This window comes from Dioscorea cayenensis, chromosome 2 (assembly GCF_009730915.1).
Source record: "Dioscorea cayenensis subsp. rotundata cultivar TDr96_F1 chromosome 2, TDr96_F1_v2_PseudoChromosome.rev07_lg8_w22 25.fasta, whole genome shotgun sequence".
In the NCBI taxonomy this organism is placed as follows: Eukaryota; Viridiplantae; Streptophyta; class Magnoliopsida; order Dioscoreales; family Dioscoreaceae; genus Dioscorea; species Dioscorea cayenensis.
The window spans coordinates 15,297,843-15,313,485 of record NC_052472.1 but is presented as its reverse complement, the minus strand read 5'-3'; positions in this window follow the sequence as shown (position 1 = coordinate 15,313,485).

The following is a 15,643-nucleotide window of genomic DNA, read 5'->3' as shown; positions in this document are numbered from 1 at the left end:
TACTTAATTACAACCATTATAACATGTCACAATTCTTGATGGGTCATGTGCTTGGTCACCTACTAATCAAGCATTCTATTTCTTTGTCCCATCTTATTTTTGTTTCTATCATGTTAAATAATAATAATAGCTGTGGGCCTAATCAATGGCGAAGCCAAAAAAGTTTTTTAGCGGGGCCAAAATTTTTTTTAAAAGTAGCTAAATTTTTTTTTAGAGGACAAGTAAAACTTGAATGAGGCAAATATTGAAATTTTATGAAACTTTTTCTAAAACTCTCTATTTTTTTTAAATAGCATATATATACTAGTTTTTAGAAAATCAAGTTGCCGAACAATAAATTTTACAAAAAAAAATAATTGTTACTATATAACCAATTTATTAAATGTCAAAAGGTTATACTATAAAATTTTATAATTTTTTTTAAAACTATAATATTTTTAGTCTATATATAGACGAATTTGTAAAGAAAAAAATCGAACTCACCAAACAATAGACTCTTACCAAAAAAGAAATTGTATAAATCAATTTGTATAATATTAAAGAGCTAAACAATAAAATTTCACAAAGATTTTTTTCCTAAAAATATAAGTTTTTACATTATATGAATTAATTTGATATATATATATATATGAGATGATGATTATTCGTTAAATAACTAAATTCTTCTCATGTACATTTTTTTATTTGTTAATTAATTATCATATAATATATATATATATTTTTTACCCAACTTATTTACCATCAAATAATTGTTAAATTACTTTAATTTGTTGAATGTGTTATGTGTATATATATTTGATTAGCATAACCATCAATCAACACTTGATATTTAACATACATGCTTTCTAGTAAAACTTTGGACACTATACAAATCCCCTTTATTATGTGCTAATAAAAATAAGGCCATATTCCAAAATGAGAGTTGCTCTAATTCAAGAAAAAAGATCTTTTATTTTGATGAGATATTACTTGTTGTATTATGCAATCTTTCATTAAATTCTTGAAAAAAAAGAAACCAAGATCATTAGTAGAATTATAAAGTCAAGGGAAATAAATAAATAAATACATTAAGAGTAAATGGTGAAGCTATGGTTTGAATGAAACCCTAATTCCAAAGAGATGCAAAGATGGAGGGGCGAGGGGATTGAAGGGGAAAATCTAAATATCTAAATTAAGAATTCAAAGAAGGATAAAGAGGAGCATGAAGCCCAATACCTATCCAAAAACCCTTGCCAACAATGTCTCGATACCTACCGCACAACTCCAAGTGCTTACAAGAGGAGAGAGGGCGGTGTCCCAATGCCTACCCAAAACTCCACGAAGAGAAAGAGAGAGAGAGAGAGGAAATTTAAATTAAAGCATTATGTTTTAGGGTTGCTTTATATATATTCATTCGTATAGATGGCTTTTAGAAAATATATTTAAGTTAGTATAAAATTCAAATTGAAATGTACTAAATAATTTAAATAAAAATGTAGTTGTAGAAAAAATTTTGTTTATTTTATAATTATATCATTTATTACATATTGTTATAAATATTAATATTTAGATATTTAGTACATATATATTAATAGTATATTAAACAATTTTAATAATTGTAATTTTCTATTAAACTTAATATTAAAATAAATTCATAATTCATTTTTTAAATTATTAATAGATTTAAACAAAAAAAATGATCTTTTAATTGTTATTGTAGTGAAATTTATAATATTTATTGCATTAAATTAATATCTTTTCTCGATAACCCTCAATCACATCAAAAGTTCAAAATTGTTCTAATAACATAAATCCAACTCAAATATTTTAGTTAAAATATTAATTAATAAATAACAAATTAATAAAAGATACAATGCTATTGAATATAAATATTGATTAATTAAGATTATTAGCCAGTTTAAAGTTATGAAGTTACAAAACTGATGTTACTAAAAGATTACTATTAAATTTGAAATTTACAAGATACATATCTAGCATAACAAAGTTATTATTGTTCTATTATTATTAAATTAGAAAAAAAATTAAACATATTCCGATGCACACTAGCCAAGGATGACAACGAATTTGACTTCATACTATTATTCCATGTGAAATCGGCATATAATATTTATTTATTTTACACAATATAGAAATAAGTGTAACGGATATCATACCTACAATATATTCTATAAAATTAGTTATTGATATGATGATACAAGTGGACTAAAAGTGCATAAACTAACTTTTCGTATTTAGATGGGATGAATCTTAACACTAATAAATTACATTGATCTATTGTATAAAAAAATTATAATGAAAAGAAGAATTAATTTGGACATTGTTGTTCACGCTCATAGCTTAGTTTCAATAGCAACCGAAAAATTTAACATTGCTATTGAATATTGGTAGTAGATTCAATACTTTAGTGACCAACCAATTTCGGTCACTAATTAGCAACCGATATAGAAACTTTAGCAACCACCCAATTTCGGTCGTTGACTTGTGACCACAATAATCACGGCAACATGGTTGCTGGGTTGACGCTTAATCTCCCACAATTCCCTCCAAAATTTAGCAATAACAATGGCAACCGAATTGTGAGTCACAAAATTTGGTCGTAAATAAGTTATAATTTTTTAAACATTTTCTATGTTAGCTACTATCCAACTTCGGTAATGGATTTGTGATTGAAATAGTGACCGAAATGTCATCACAAAGTTAGCGCTTAATCTCTAACTATTCACTCCAAAATTTAGCAACTACAATGGCGATCAAAGTATGATAGTGGAAAATTTTGGTCATAAATCGATTGGAATTTATTAAACATTCACTACTTTAGCAACCATCAAATTTTGGTCGGTAATTTGTGACCGAAATAGTGACTGCAATGTTGTCGCAAAGTTGGCACTTAATCTCCTTCTATTTTGCCCCAAATTTAGCAACTACAACTATGATCAAATTGTTACAGTCATAAATTTTGGTTGTAAATCGGTTGTAATTTATTAAAATATTTGCTATTTAATGATTAACTAATTTTGGTCACATATTTGAGATTGAAATAGTGACCGACCTGAAATGTCACATAATTCATGCTCATTCCCACCAAAAATAGTGACAAAAATAGCATTAGATTTTTGTCAATGACCATAAGTGCAACCAAAATTGCAACTGAGATGTGGTCGCAGAGTTGGCACATAAACAACAACCAAATTGTGGTTACTAAGCGGTTACTTTTACGCTATGAATACACTTAATTATTTTAAATGTGAGAACCGTCGCAAAACCATCACAAACTTGCTGCAGGTTTTTGGTTCAATGTAGCTTAGATTTTTAGAGAGATTTTTCAAAAGATAGAACCAACTAATGAGCTACTAGCTCTCTTCCATTATATATTTAAAGAGTAACATAGTCCAACAAGTCGAAAGTTATAATACTAACCCACCATTGGCCAAGTTATAACTTAGAGAGATATTATGAGCATTTAATGCTCTCTATTTAAAAGCTAGCAATAAAACAAACAATACATTAGTAAATAAATAACCAGCAAGCTAATCACCAAGCTCTTATAGCTTGTACGTGAATAGGTCATGCACTCTATGCTTGATGACCCTGGCATGTTACCACATCTTCGTGCCATTGCTAGTTGCTGTAGCCAGTGCTCCTGAAGCCCATTACTTCAATCACGATCCCTTGCTACAACACCTAAGACCATCGCTCTCCGACTTTCAAACTTGAACTCACTTTGTTCATGGGTAAAAAAAAATGTCTTAGGTTGGCCCTTCTATATTGAACATTTTGACTGCTTCTTTCAAGGTTCTATGAAGGTCTCCAAATGAAATTTTATTCTTTAAAACAGAGGATATCATTGATATAGCAAAATTGGCAAAAACAATCATCCCATCTCTTGTTAAATATTGGCTTAATATCTTTGGGATGAAGCCAAATCTTGATCTCTTTTGATACAACGGTTTAGATTACTCTATTGTTTATATAGGGTTATGTTTGTTGGGTGTGTGGAATGAGAGAAAAGAGAAAGAGATAGAGAGTGTGAGTTCTCTTGTATTTGGAAAGTAGAAAGAGAGAAGGCGTAGATGAGAGCCATTGTTCTTGCTTGATCTCATTAAATTAAGGTAAGCCCCTTGTTTTTGAGATAAGGCTAGTTCTTAGAGCTTGGTAACCTCTTTTGGCTTTATATCTATTTCTAGTTGTACTCTTGTACTTTTGTAATCCCCCATGATATAGTGAAGTATTGTTCTCCCTTGGATGTAGACTTGTTTTTAGCTGAACCATGTTAAATTAGTGTTTCTTATTTAATTCTGGTGATATTGGTTGTATGTTATCCTTACATTGTTATTACTAGGTATTGTGATATTGCACACCAAGTGTTCGACGAATTGCTACATTAGTTCCTCACTTTCTCACATGCAACAATTGGTATTAGAGATTCTATCTAGGATTGTAGAGGTTGTCTAAGCTTGCAACTGAAAGAATTGGGGCTTGTATTGGTGGTGATTTGATTTCATAGCAATGGATAGAGCAATGGAGTTTGAAAAGTTCAAGGAGGATAATTGACCAATATGGAAGATAATGATGGAGGATCACCTTGTCTATAAGAAGTTGGATCTACCACTATTGGGGAAGGATGTTAAACCCTCATCCATAAATAATGAACAATGGAAGGTTCTTGATCAAAAATGCTTGTTGGTGACAAGGCCATATATTTCACCATCTATCTTCTTTAATGTTTATCAATGTAAGACCGCTCATGAGCTTTGGAGTACTTTAGAGTAATCTTTTGAGCAACCATCGGGTATCACTAAGATGCATGCCATGAAGAGATTATTTCTCTTGAAAATGAAGGATTGTGTCACAGTGTGAAAGCATGTGAATGAGTTTAACTCTATTGTGGCATAATTAAAGGCTCTAACGGTGAATCTTGATGAAGAGGTCTTATGCTTGCTACTTTTGAGCTCTTTGCCTCTAAGTTGGGATACTCTTGTTACTATCATGGCAAATACAATGGGGAACAAGTTCAAGTTGAATGATGTTTCTTCATTGAGTAGTGAGGAGACTGGAAGTGATTCTTCACAAATGTCTAGTGACTCAAGTCAAGCATTAGCGGTCAGTGAAAGAGGAAGGTCTCAACAAAGGGATAATGTTTCGGCTAGCAAGGGCAAGTCACAAGCAAAGGGAAGATCAAAATCACGGGGCGGGGTTGTTACTTGTTGGTATTGTAAGAAACAAGGTCATGTGAGGAATGATTGTAATCTTTTGAAGAGCAAGCAAAAGGGGAAGAAAGTTTTTTTTTTTGACAAAGTAGCCCAAGGGCTAACAAACAAAACAAGAAAAAGAAAGCTAGAAAACTCAGAAACTGAGGCCGTGCTGCAGACAAAGCTCTTCAACCCAAAAAGGTCGCTCCATGCCTCTGAAAAAGAGTGAAAGCTGAGGATTAGAACACCCAACATTGGCAAAAAGGGGAAGCAAGTTGATCTTGAAGCAAGCATAACATCTCAAAGTGATGATTGAATCACATTAAGCATTGCTTGTATGGTATCTTCTTCCATAGATACTTGGGTGTTGGACTCCGGTGCTCCATTTCACATATGTCCGGATCAATCATTTTTCTCCACTTATAAAGAGGTCGATTGTGGTAATGTCTACCTTGGCAATGATCATGCTTGTAAAATTTTGGGCATTGGTGATGTGGTTATTAATTGCTTGTTACTTTATATAGATGATATGTTGATAGCTAGCAATGATTGGAAAGAGATTAAGTCCTTGAAGCTCCACATGTCAAGGAAGTTTGCTATTAAAGATTTTGGAGTCACAAAGAAGATTCTAGGCATACGCATTTACCGAGATAGATAGGGTTCTCCAAAGGATGATAAATTTGAAAATGTTCCTTATACCTCTATGATTGGTAGCTTTATGTATGTTATGATATGCACATGATCGGATATTGCTTATGCAGTGGGGGTGGTTTCAAGATATATGTATTGTGCTGGTTGGGAGCATTGACAAGCCGTCAAGTGGATTCTTCATTACTTGAAGGGTACACAAATTTTATGCTTGTGCTTTGGAGGTTCTTTATTGGTGGTTAATGGTTATGTTGATTCCGGTTATGCCAATTGTAGAGAGACAATGAAGTACACTATGGGTTATGTTTCACATTTGGTGGTGGTGCGGTGAGTTGGATGTCTAAACTTTAAGACATTGTTGCCTTGTCTACTACGGAAACGGAATATATTGCCTTGATAGAAAGAGAAAAGGGAATGAATTGGTTGAAGCATGTGCTTAATCAATTTGAAATGGTACAATAAATATATGTGTTACATTGTGATAGTCAAAATGGGATACATCTTGCTAAGAATGTAGATTTTCATTCTAGAACAAAGCACATTGATGTGCGGTACTACTTTATTCGGCTTGCTTTGGAGCGTGGATTTTAAATGTTGAGAAAATCCACACAAATGACAACCTTGCGGATTTGTTGACAAAGGTTGTGCCTACGGAGAAGACATCTCATTGTAGGAGGCTTTCCGGGTTAGTGGAGACATAACTCAGATGTTTGGAGGACAATGCGTAATGCTTCATTGATGCTTGATTGAAGATTTGTCTTCAAGTGGGGTATTGTTAAATATTGGCTTGATATTCTTGGACTGGCCAAATCTTAATATCTTTTAATCCAATGGTCTCGATCAGCTCGATTGCTTTATATAGAAATTATGTCTTTTTAGGTGCTTTGGAAACGAGAGAAAAGAAAGATATATAGAGAGGGTGAGTTCTCTTGATATGGAGAGTGGAAAAGAGATAGGTGTAGATGAGGTTATTGTTCTTACTTGATCTCATTAAAAGTAGTAAGACCCTTGTTTTTGAGTAAGCGCTAGTTCTTAGAGCTTAATAACCTCTTGTATGGCTGCCCTATTTCTCGTACTCTTGTACTCTTGTTATTCCCCATAATATAATGGAGCATTATTCTCCCGTGAATGTAGGCTTGTTCTTAGCCGAACCACATTAAATTGGTGTTTCTTATTTTATTCTCGCGAGACTGGTCAGACGCTATCCTCAGCATCACGCATTCATCTATGCGTTATTAGCAGTGTATTGCGATATCTGCATACCAAGTTGTTCGACTGATCGCCACACTGAGTTCCGCTTTCTCACATGCAACATCTCTTTTACTGGGCAAACCTTCCCCTTATATCCCTTACCAACATCAAGGAAGATCCTTTTGTGAGTACTATTCCAGCTTTGAGGACAAGGCCAATCTCATGAGGGAAGCAGTGTTGCAAGCCCAACACCAATGCCAAGGAAGCCTATTCTTTGAAATGGTTTCAGTTTGTTCATAGATAGAGTTTGTTAGTTAGTTGTATTTATAAGTTATATTAGGATTTTGTTACTAAGTTAGTAAAGCTGTTATTGAGTTGATATAGTTGGTTATGAATAAGTTCAATGACTTATATATATGTGACTGATGAAATAAGGAGGAAGACAAGAAGAATTATTTCCGAACTAGTTTTCTTTCCTGCCTTTATTTCTCTCCCTTTTTTCACTTAATTTCTTGCTCAGTCTCTTCCTGTCATACTTTGCTCCTTCTATCTATATCTGCCTTCCCTTTCACCATTTCCTCAATAGAGTGCATTAAAATTTCTTTAATAAATAGATATTTTAAACTTGAAACCAAGTATTTTCTTGAGAGTTTGAGAAAAAAAAATCATAAGTATTTTGGAAAAATAAAATAAGAAAGGCTTTTTTATGTGTTTTTATCAAAATTTAAAGGGAGTTTTTTATTGGTTCTTTTGAAGATAAAGGGATTTTTTTTGGGACATGGTTTATCTTCTAAATAAGCATATAAGAATCAATAATATAAGCAATTATATATAAGCTATTATAATATATAATGGTAGCTAGCTTGGATTTTAATCTCTATAAACCGAAAATAATATTATTATCGATCCTAAAATAGCGAAAATATTGCAAAATGGAAAGGAAATATTAGTGTTAATATTCACATCTTCACAAATTCAATTAAGTAGATTTAGGATTTTATACGGTCATGCATATATCAAACCTTTTCTCTCTCCCCTTGGTTTAGATAATCTAAATTTAGAAGTTAGTCTGTTATAAGACCCATTAACCACATGGAGACTTTTGCTTCCCATGTCTTTCAACCATGCACAAATGGCATGCCCTTTATTGAAAATGATGCACAGTAAGAATAATAGTCCCCTTAGGCTGGGAATTTTAAGCCAAAGTGGCCTTAATGTCTTTTTCCAATAAGAAGACCTCACACAACAATTTAACTAAGACTACAGCTTCCTGGGAACTCTCTCGTCTCTCTCTCTCTCACACACACGCACACACACACACACACACTCTAATTCTCAAATCTAATCAAATGGCCACCATTGTCTCTCACTTGATCTTTTTCATCACTTCTCTTTCCTTTGCTTGTGCTTGTGATAGTTGTGTTCACAAATCCAAGGTGTCTTATTCCAATTCCTCTTCGGCTCTTCAGCTCTTGCAGGTTTCTTATATATATGCATATAGCTGTTCATTCTTCTTTGCAGCTCTAAATGATCTCTAATGTTCTTTATATATATATATATATATGTCTCTTTAAAGCTGGAACTTGTGGATATGGTGCCATAGCTTTGGACTCTTTAATGGAGGGTGGCATGCTGCTGCTGCAAAGCCCAGCTCTCACTAGAAAGGGTGTTGGTTGTGGAGGTTGCTTGTGTTAACCCTTTTTCATTTCCTTTTCCAATTCTCAATTTTAGTTCAACACTTTTATTTTCATTTTTATATGAATTGCAGATAATGTGTAAGGACTCCAAGTTATGCAGAGGTGGAGGAGTTACAGTAGTCCTGACAGACCTTGACCTTAACAAGAAGAACATCCAAACTGATTTCATTCTGAGCAGAAAGGCTTTCATGGCTTTGGTAAGACCTGGGAAGGTTCCTAAACTCATGACACTGGGCACTGTAAACATTGAATACAAAAGGTATGTATATATAAAATTACTACACATTATTTCTTTAATAGACCTACATTCATAAAGACATGTGAACTCCCAATTCATCAAATCAGGATTCCATGTGAGTATAAGAAGCACAACTTGACAGTGAATTGAAAGTGGAAGACAGTAGCCAGAAACCAAACAATTTGGCTGTCAATTTCTCACCAGGGTGGTCTGACTGATATTTTTTGACTGTGGATGTCGCTCAGGTATATATTGTTGGTACTTAAGTAGATCTCAAGATCAAAATACAGTTAGTGAAGAAGATCAAGCATCCAGTGAGAGTGGGAGTCTATTTATGGTACATGATGGTGAAAGAAAAAGATGAGCAAGATAATTTGGTAATTTGTTACCATCAGTATTACTTGGATGCTTCACCTTTGATATATAACACCTTGTCTGTAGTTTGATCGAAGCAAAATCTATTAAATCTGGATTCATAAGCTTGCAAGCTACCACCAATTCATTCAAAGAGATCTTATCTATATCTCTAGCTTCTTCAATAGAAGTTATGATATGATCATACTCAATGTCAAACTTCTCATCACCTTGGACACCACTTCTGTCTTCTAACTCCAAACCTAGACCTTTAATTTGATTTTACCAAAAGCTATAATATATATATACTAACACACATCTTGTAAACTTCAGATAACAATATATAAAATGTCGATATAATTCTGAGACTGGTCTTAACATAATACAGATGAATAAGAAAAGATCATGATATTTTAATAGATCCATTTGAAATCAAATTGGGTTTGAAGTGTTAATTTGGAGGAAGTAATTAATAAATGCATGTATTTGGTGAATGCAGGTTGGAACTTCATACTGGAAGTTCATGACAAGAAGTGCATACAGTGCCATTTGGAACACAAGCAATGCGCCTGCCGGAGCACTCCAGTTCCTTGTGGTAGTGATTGGTTGCTTCGAGGCTGCTTGGATCTTTACCAGAGAAAGCCCTACCGGCCAACTGGAAAAATTGGATCAGTGTATGAGTCTGGTGTCCAGATAATTGAGATTGCTCAAGAAGAGTGCTCAACCTGTGATACAAAAGAATGGAAATGATTGATTGTTAGAGAAAAAAAAACATACTTTATTAATAACAAGATAAGTCACTTACTTTTTGTGTTATTTCCTCTTAAGCGCCTAATCAATTCATCGACAATCAAAAATTTTAATGGCATTAAAGATGTGCGACGCTAGCCCATTTAGGCCCATAGTACATGTACACAATCATTGCGCATGTTCTCGATGTTAAATGATATATATATAAATGTGATGCAAAGTGCAATCAGGAGCACACGCATAACCGTAAATTTATTGTCTCGCTCATGTCCTCTACCTAGTGATATGAGGATTGGGTTATAAGTCCACTACATCGGAACTCTAATGAGCACCTTATATACAGTGGACCCTCTGTCCATATACAAAAACACCTTACTTACTATATCGTCATGAGGCGATGCGAACACGCTTCCCAGTGTGGGAATGAATGCTTTACGTAGGGCTAATAACCCAACTTTCCAGTAAGTAGATTGAATTCAACTCTTACCATCAAATATATATATGAGTATGAACTACTAATGGCGATTCTAAATCATATCCATATTTCTCAACCTATGAAAACATCATTAGAATTAGCTCTTGACCCCAACTGCTAGAAAGGTTTGCAAGAATAGAGGGTGAATTCTGATATCTCTACCACAACTTCAAACTTTACCAAACAAATTTAAAACCAACAACTTTAGATTTTAAACATCTGAAATATAGTCAAATAATTTGATTGATTTATGTGTCTGATATGTTTAATATTTTGTCGATATTAAATTAGCTACCATAGTGTTTGCCAATCTTTTTATATTTTATTTCTACTAGATTTATCATAGTTGGTACTTAGTGTGACAAATAAAAACATAATCATCTACTTGGAATGCTTGCAAACTTGATCCGTGATATTTTTATAATGTTCAGAGTTAACAAAGAAACATATACAAGTTATTTGAATATATATATATATATATATATATATATATTTTTGATAAAGTGGATAAACTACAAATTGCATTTAAAAAGGAGCTGCATAAACAAAAAGCGTAACAAATAGACAAACAACTAAGAAAAAGAAAACTACATAGGCGAAAACAAGAACCATAGGTAGTGGAACAGAACGCGAAAAACACACCAAGACCACATGTAGCCACGATGAAGTGGAACAAAACAAGAAGAAAAACAAGAAGACCCCTAGACAACGACATATACCAAATAGCGGGGCCGTGGACATGCGGACAGTGGAAGCACCTGGCACTGATTAGCCCAAAGAGAGGTCTTCCACCGCTTTGCTGAGCTACATCGCAGGAAACGAGCCTTTTCGATAACTACAGAGCATGCATGCACTTTTTCTTCCTCAGCCAAATTTGCCAAAATGATAGTTCTAGCTATATAGAGTGTACGGAAAGCGATCCTGGGAACCCGTGCCCTTGGCCCGCCCCTCCCAAAGATCGGACTCGAGGTCGGAGCTCAGTAAAACCAACCACATGCATGAAGTGATGCCAAGTGTAAGTAGTAACGCATCTAAAAACAAGTGGTCCACCATTTTCAATCTCGTAGTGACAGAGATAACACGTAGGGCATGGGGAAGCATGTTGCACCTCCTGGCCAAGAGATTGTCTAAAGTGAGGATTTTGTTATCCTACATGAGCCAGAGGAAGGCATTGATTTTTTTAGGACAGATATTTTTGAAAATTTATGGAGTAATCTGCCAGCATTTTCTACGATCGATTAGGAATCGACAAAAGTATTTAACAAAGAAAACTCTATTCGACATTAACTTCCAAACACGGTAGTCAGAGGTCGAGGATGTAGAATGGATCCGATTCTGAATATCTTTCGAAAATCGGATCATGCTCAAGTAAATCGAGAATGAAGCTCGCAATACCATCTTTAACTAACATCCAGGGAGAAGGGCTTAGCGAAAATGCATCAGACTAGACATGACAAGATGCCATACCATTATACCAATTATCGAATCAAAACCAAGTGGAGGCTTCGTTTGCAATATCCAATTGTGAACAATAGCGGAAAGGCTCAAGGGACGGGAGAATGCCCTTCCAAAAGAAAGAGCTTCGCCGATGTTTTCCTGGGATAAAGGCTCTAATTGGGTGTGTTGTGAAAGTAGTTAAATTTTGAGCGGTAGGTGACCACACCATGAATCATCTTATATTATTCAATCATTTTTATTTTTATAATATAATACTATGCTAAAAATGTTTGAGGTGGTTTTCATAACCTATAAAGACAATTAAATGGTTATAACCATCTCTATAGCCTACTCGCCCTTGTAGAACTAATTTAATGAAAAGGCGAGTTATAATCGCCTAAAAAATTAATAATCTTTAAATCCCACTCATATATCATTGCCTCAAAAATTAACCTCCTATTAACTAGATATAATTTAATATATTCCTCTAAGGCTTTTGAGATGCAAATGTACATTGACAAATCATGATTATTCAAGGAGAAATCTTTTTGGCAAAATTACAATAGTAAAATGTAGTTTAAAGGAAGATCAACTTGGACAGCTATCACAAACAAACAAAAATAAGAAACGAATATTGATGATGTTGGTTTACCTTATTATCAGTTAACAGAAACTAAGGCTTTCCTTGGATGAGGGGAAGGAGGGTTTTGTAAAATAGGGTAGAGTAGGGTAAGGTAAAGTAAAAAGAGATTTTAAGTTTTACTTTGTTTGTGATTATGGTAAGATAAATGGAGGTTATCAAACCTTCTAATGTTTGGATTTAAGTTAATAGAAGGTAAAGTTTTATATTAATATTAATAAAATACCTTTGAGGCTGTAAATTGTATTTTATGTTAATTTACGCATTTAATGTTATTATTTCAAATTTATAATGTTATTATTTCAAATTTATATTTTTATTATGCAAAAAGAACTATTCAAATTCAAAACCAAAACCTAAACCTAAACTTTTCTCTAGGACATGGATATATATAATTATTTAAATTTATTAAGGGCATTTCGGTCTTATGAAATATGAAAACCTCTAGACCCCCATTTTTGAGGGTTGAGTATTAGGGGTTAAATGGAGATTTTTTTCAACCCTCCATTTAACTCTCATATACCCTAACTCCCATTTAACCTTTGATCCAGAAACCATACCCTAACAAAAATCCCTAAAACCTCCAAACTAGCAAGCCCTTAAAGAAATGTAAAATAATCATGACGATTGTTGAGCTCTGATACTAAGGAAACAACAAATACTATACATGGCGATTGTTGATCTCTCAGTGATACTAAAGTTTTTAGGGGAAGAAAAAATTTTTAGATGAAAATGATTTTTATTTTTATTGAGAACAAGTAAAAAATAAAGGAGACAAAATATTATATTTTTATAAATATTTTTCCTAAAAATATACTTTTTAAAATAATATATATACTAATTTATAGAAAATTAAGTTGTGGAACAATAATTTTTTACAATTTTTTATTACTATGACCCATTTATTGAATGTCAAGAGATTATATAATAAAATTTTATAAACATGTTTTTCTAAAATAAATATTTTTATAATATTTTTAGATTATCTATTCTAATTTGTAAAAACAACTGGCATATGAATAGAAATATTGACTTTTATTTTAAATTATTTATTCATTTTTATTTAGATTTTTTTATTATATAAATTAGCTAAATTTTTGAATTTTCTTTTTCTTATTTTTATTTATTTGAGATGATAAAAGATTTTTATAATTTTTATATTATATAAGGGAATTTTGTAAAATGGATGGTTGGTAATAAAGATTTTTAAAAATTAATAAACTATTATATAATTTTTATATTATATATGTAAGGGATTTTGTTTTACTATTTCCCTGACAATTTGCACTTGCTCCCCTAAAATTCTGAATAAATCCACATATTCTACTTCATATATAAGAATACCAAAGTAAAATTAACAACAATGATACATCATAAACAAGCTTGAATCATGAAATATTCTCAAATATTAATAAGAGTAATGGCAAGGTTTTTCTGTAATACTTCTAATAAGATTTGATATCTTTAAAATTTCCATATTCGTCATTGTATTTTCCCTGTCACTTAGAGATTAACATTAGCTGGAAAATTTCATATCTGTAAACAAAAGAAAACCAATTACTGGATCACTATGATTTAGAAGAACACTCCAATTGATAGCATTATGATGTGTGACTAATAGAATAATAAATTTGTGAGAGAGAAGTAGAATAGAAAGGGGAGAATTCTAGATGAACACAATAGACAAATAGAAGAAACTTCAATTTCTTAGATAACTCGTATCATCTAGACTCCATAACATCCTAACAAATAAATGAAAAGAGATAATGAGGAATAAAAGCTAATTAAGCAGTTACAACTAACTCCCACATCTAAACAACTGACTCCTGCATCTAAATATCTTATATCAATACTCTCCCCAATCTAATTTCCTTGTCCACAAGGAAAATTCGTTAAGCAGGCTTGGATCTAATTAGCCCATTTTCATGTAGCTTCTGATGGTGAAATGTCAATGAACCATTAGGTAGGAACCCGATTTTGTCGCTTAACTATTCTCCTGTCAATTACTGCTGAAGGTTGAGATTGTAATAGCTTGAAGGGAGGAAGCACCGGTGTTGAAATAAGATCAGAGTAATAGGGACAAAGTTAGGAAATGTGGAACATATTATGGATTTAAATTTCAGGGGGCAACTTGATCTTGTAGGCAACTGGACAAATTTTATCCTCCACCAAAAATAGACCATAGCAATGATGCTACCTACATCTTCCGATTGCCTTGGTTGATTGTGGTATGCTTATAAGTTTGAAGCTCGAGTAATACTTGGTCCCAATATTGAAAGTTTTCTCAGTTCGTTTCCTATCAACCATCCGCTTCATTCAGTATTGGACTTCAAGCAACCATTTCTTAAGGAGTTGATTAATCAACTCCCTTTCATGCAATAACTGGTCCACCATGGCATTCCTATAACCTCCCAGTAAATAGGATAACTGCAGTGGTGGCGCAAACCCATACAAAGCTTCAAAGGGACTCATTTTGATGGAACTATGAAAAGTAGTATTGTACCAAAATTCTGCTAATGATAACTATTTCATCCATTGCTCAAGCAAATCTTCAGGCATACATCTCAAGCAATTTTCAAGGCACCATTCACCATTTTAGTATGTCCGCCTGTCTAAGAGTGGTAGGCAGAAGATAAATGTGAACCCACTCACTGAAACTCAAAAAATTTACACCAAAAACCACTGACAAAGATAAGATCACAGTTTGAAGTAATGGTATTCGGCAATCCATGGAGCTTAGTGTGCGTTTGGATTGGGGTAATCATTACTAAGGAATCGGAATAAACACAAATCTTGAGGGTAACACCCATTTGGATATGCACAAGAATAGGAATGGAATCCTAAATGGAGGGAATTGAGAGGTAATTTCCATTACCCCTAAATTTGAGAGTAACGGAGAGGAATGGAAGGGATTTAACATGTCTACCCTCTTCCCAATTTTGTAATAATAATAATAATAATAATAATAATAATATGAACTATTTAATATAAATATTTAATTATAATCACTGAAATAAATAATAA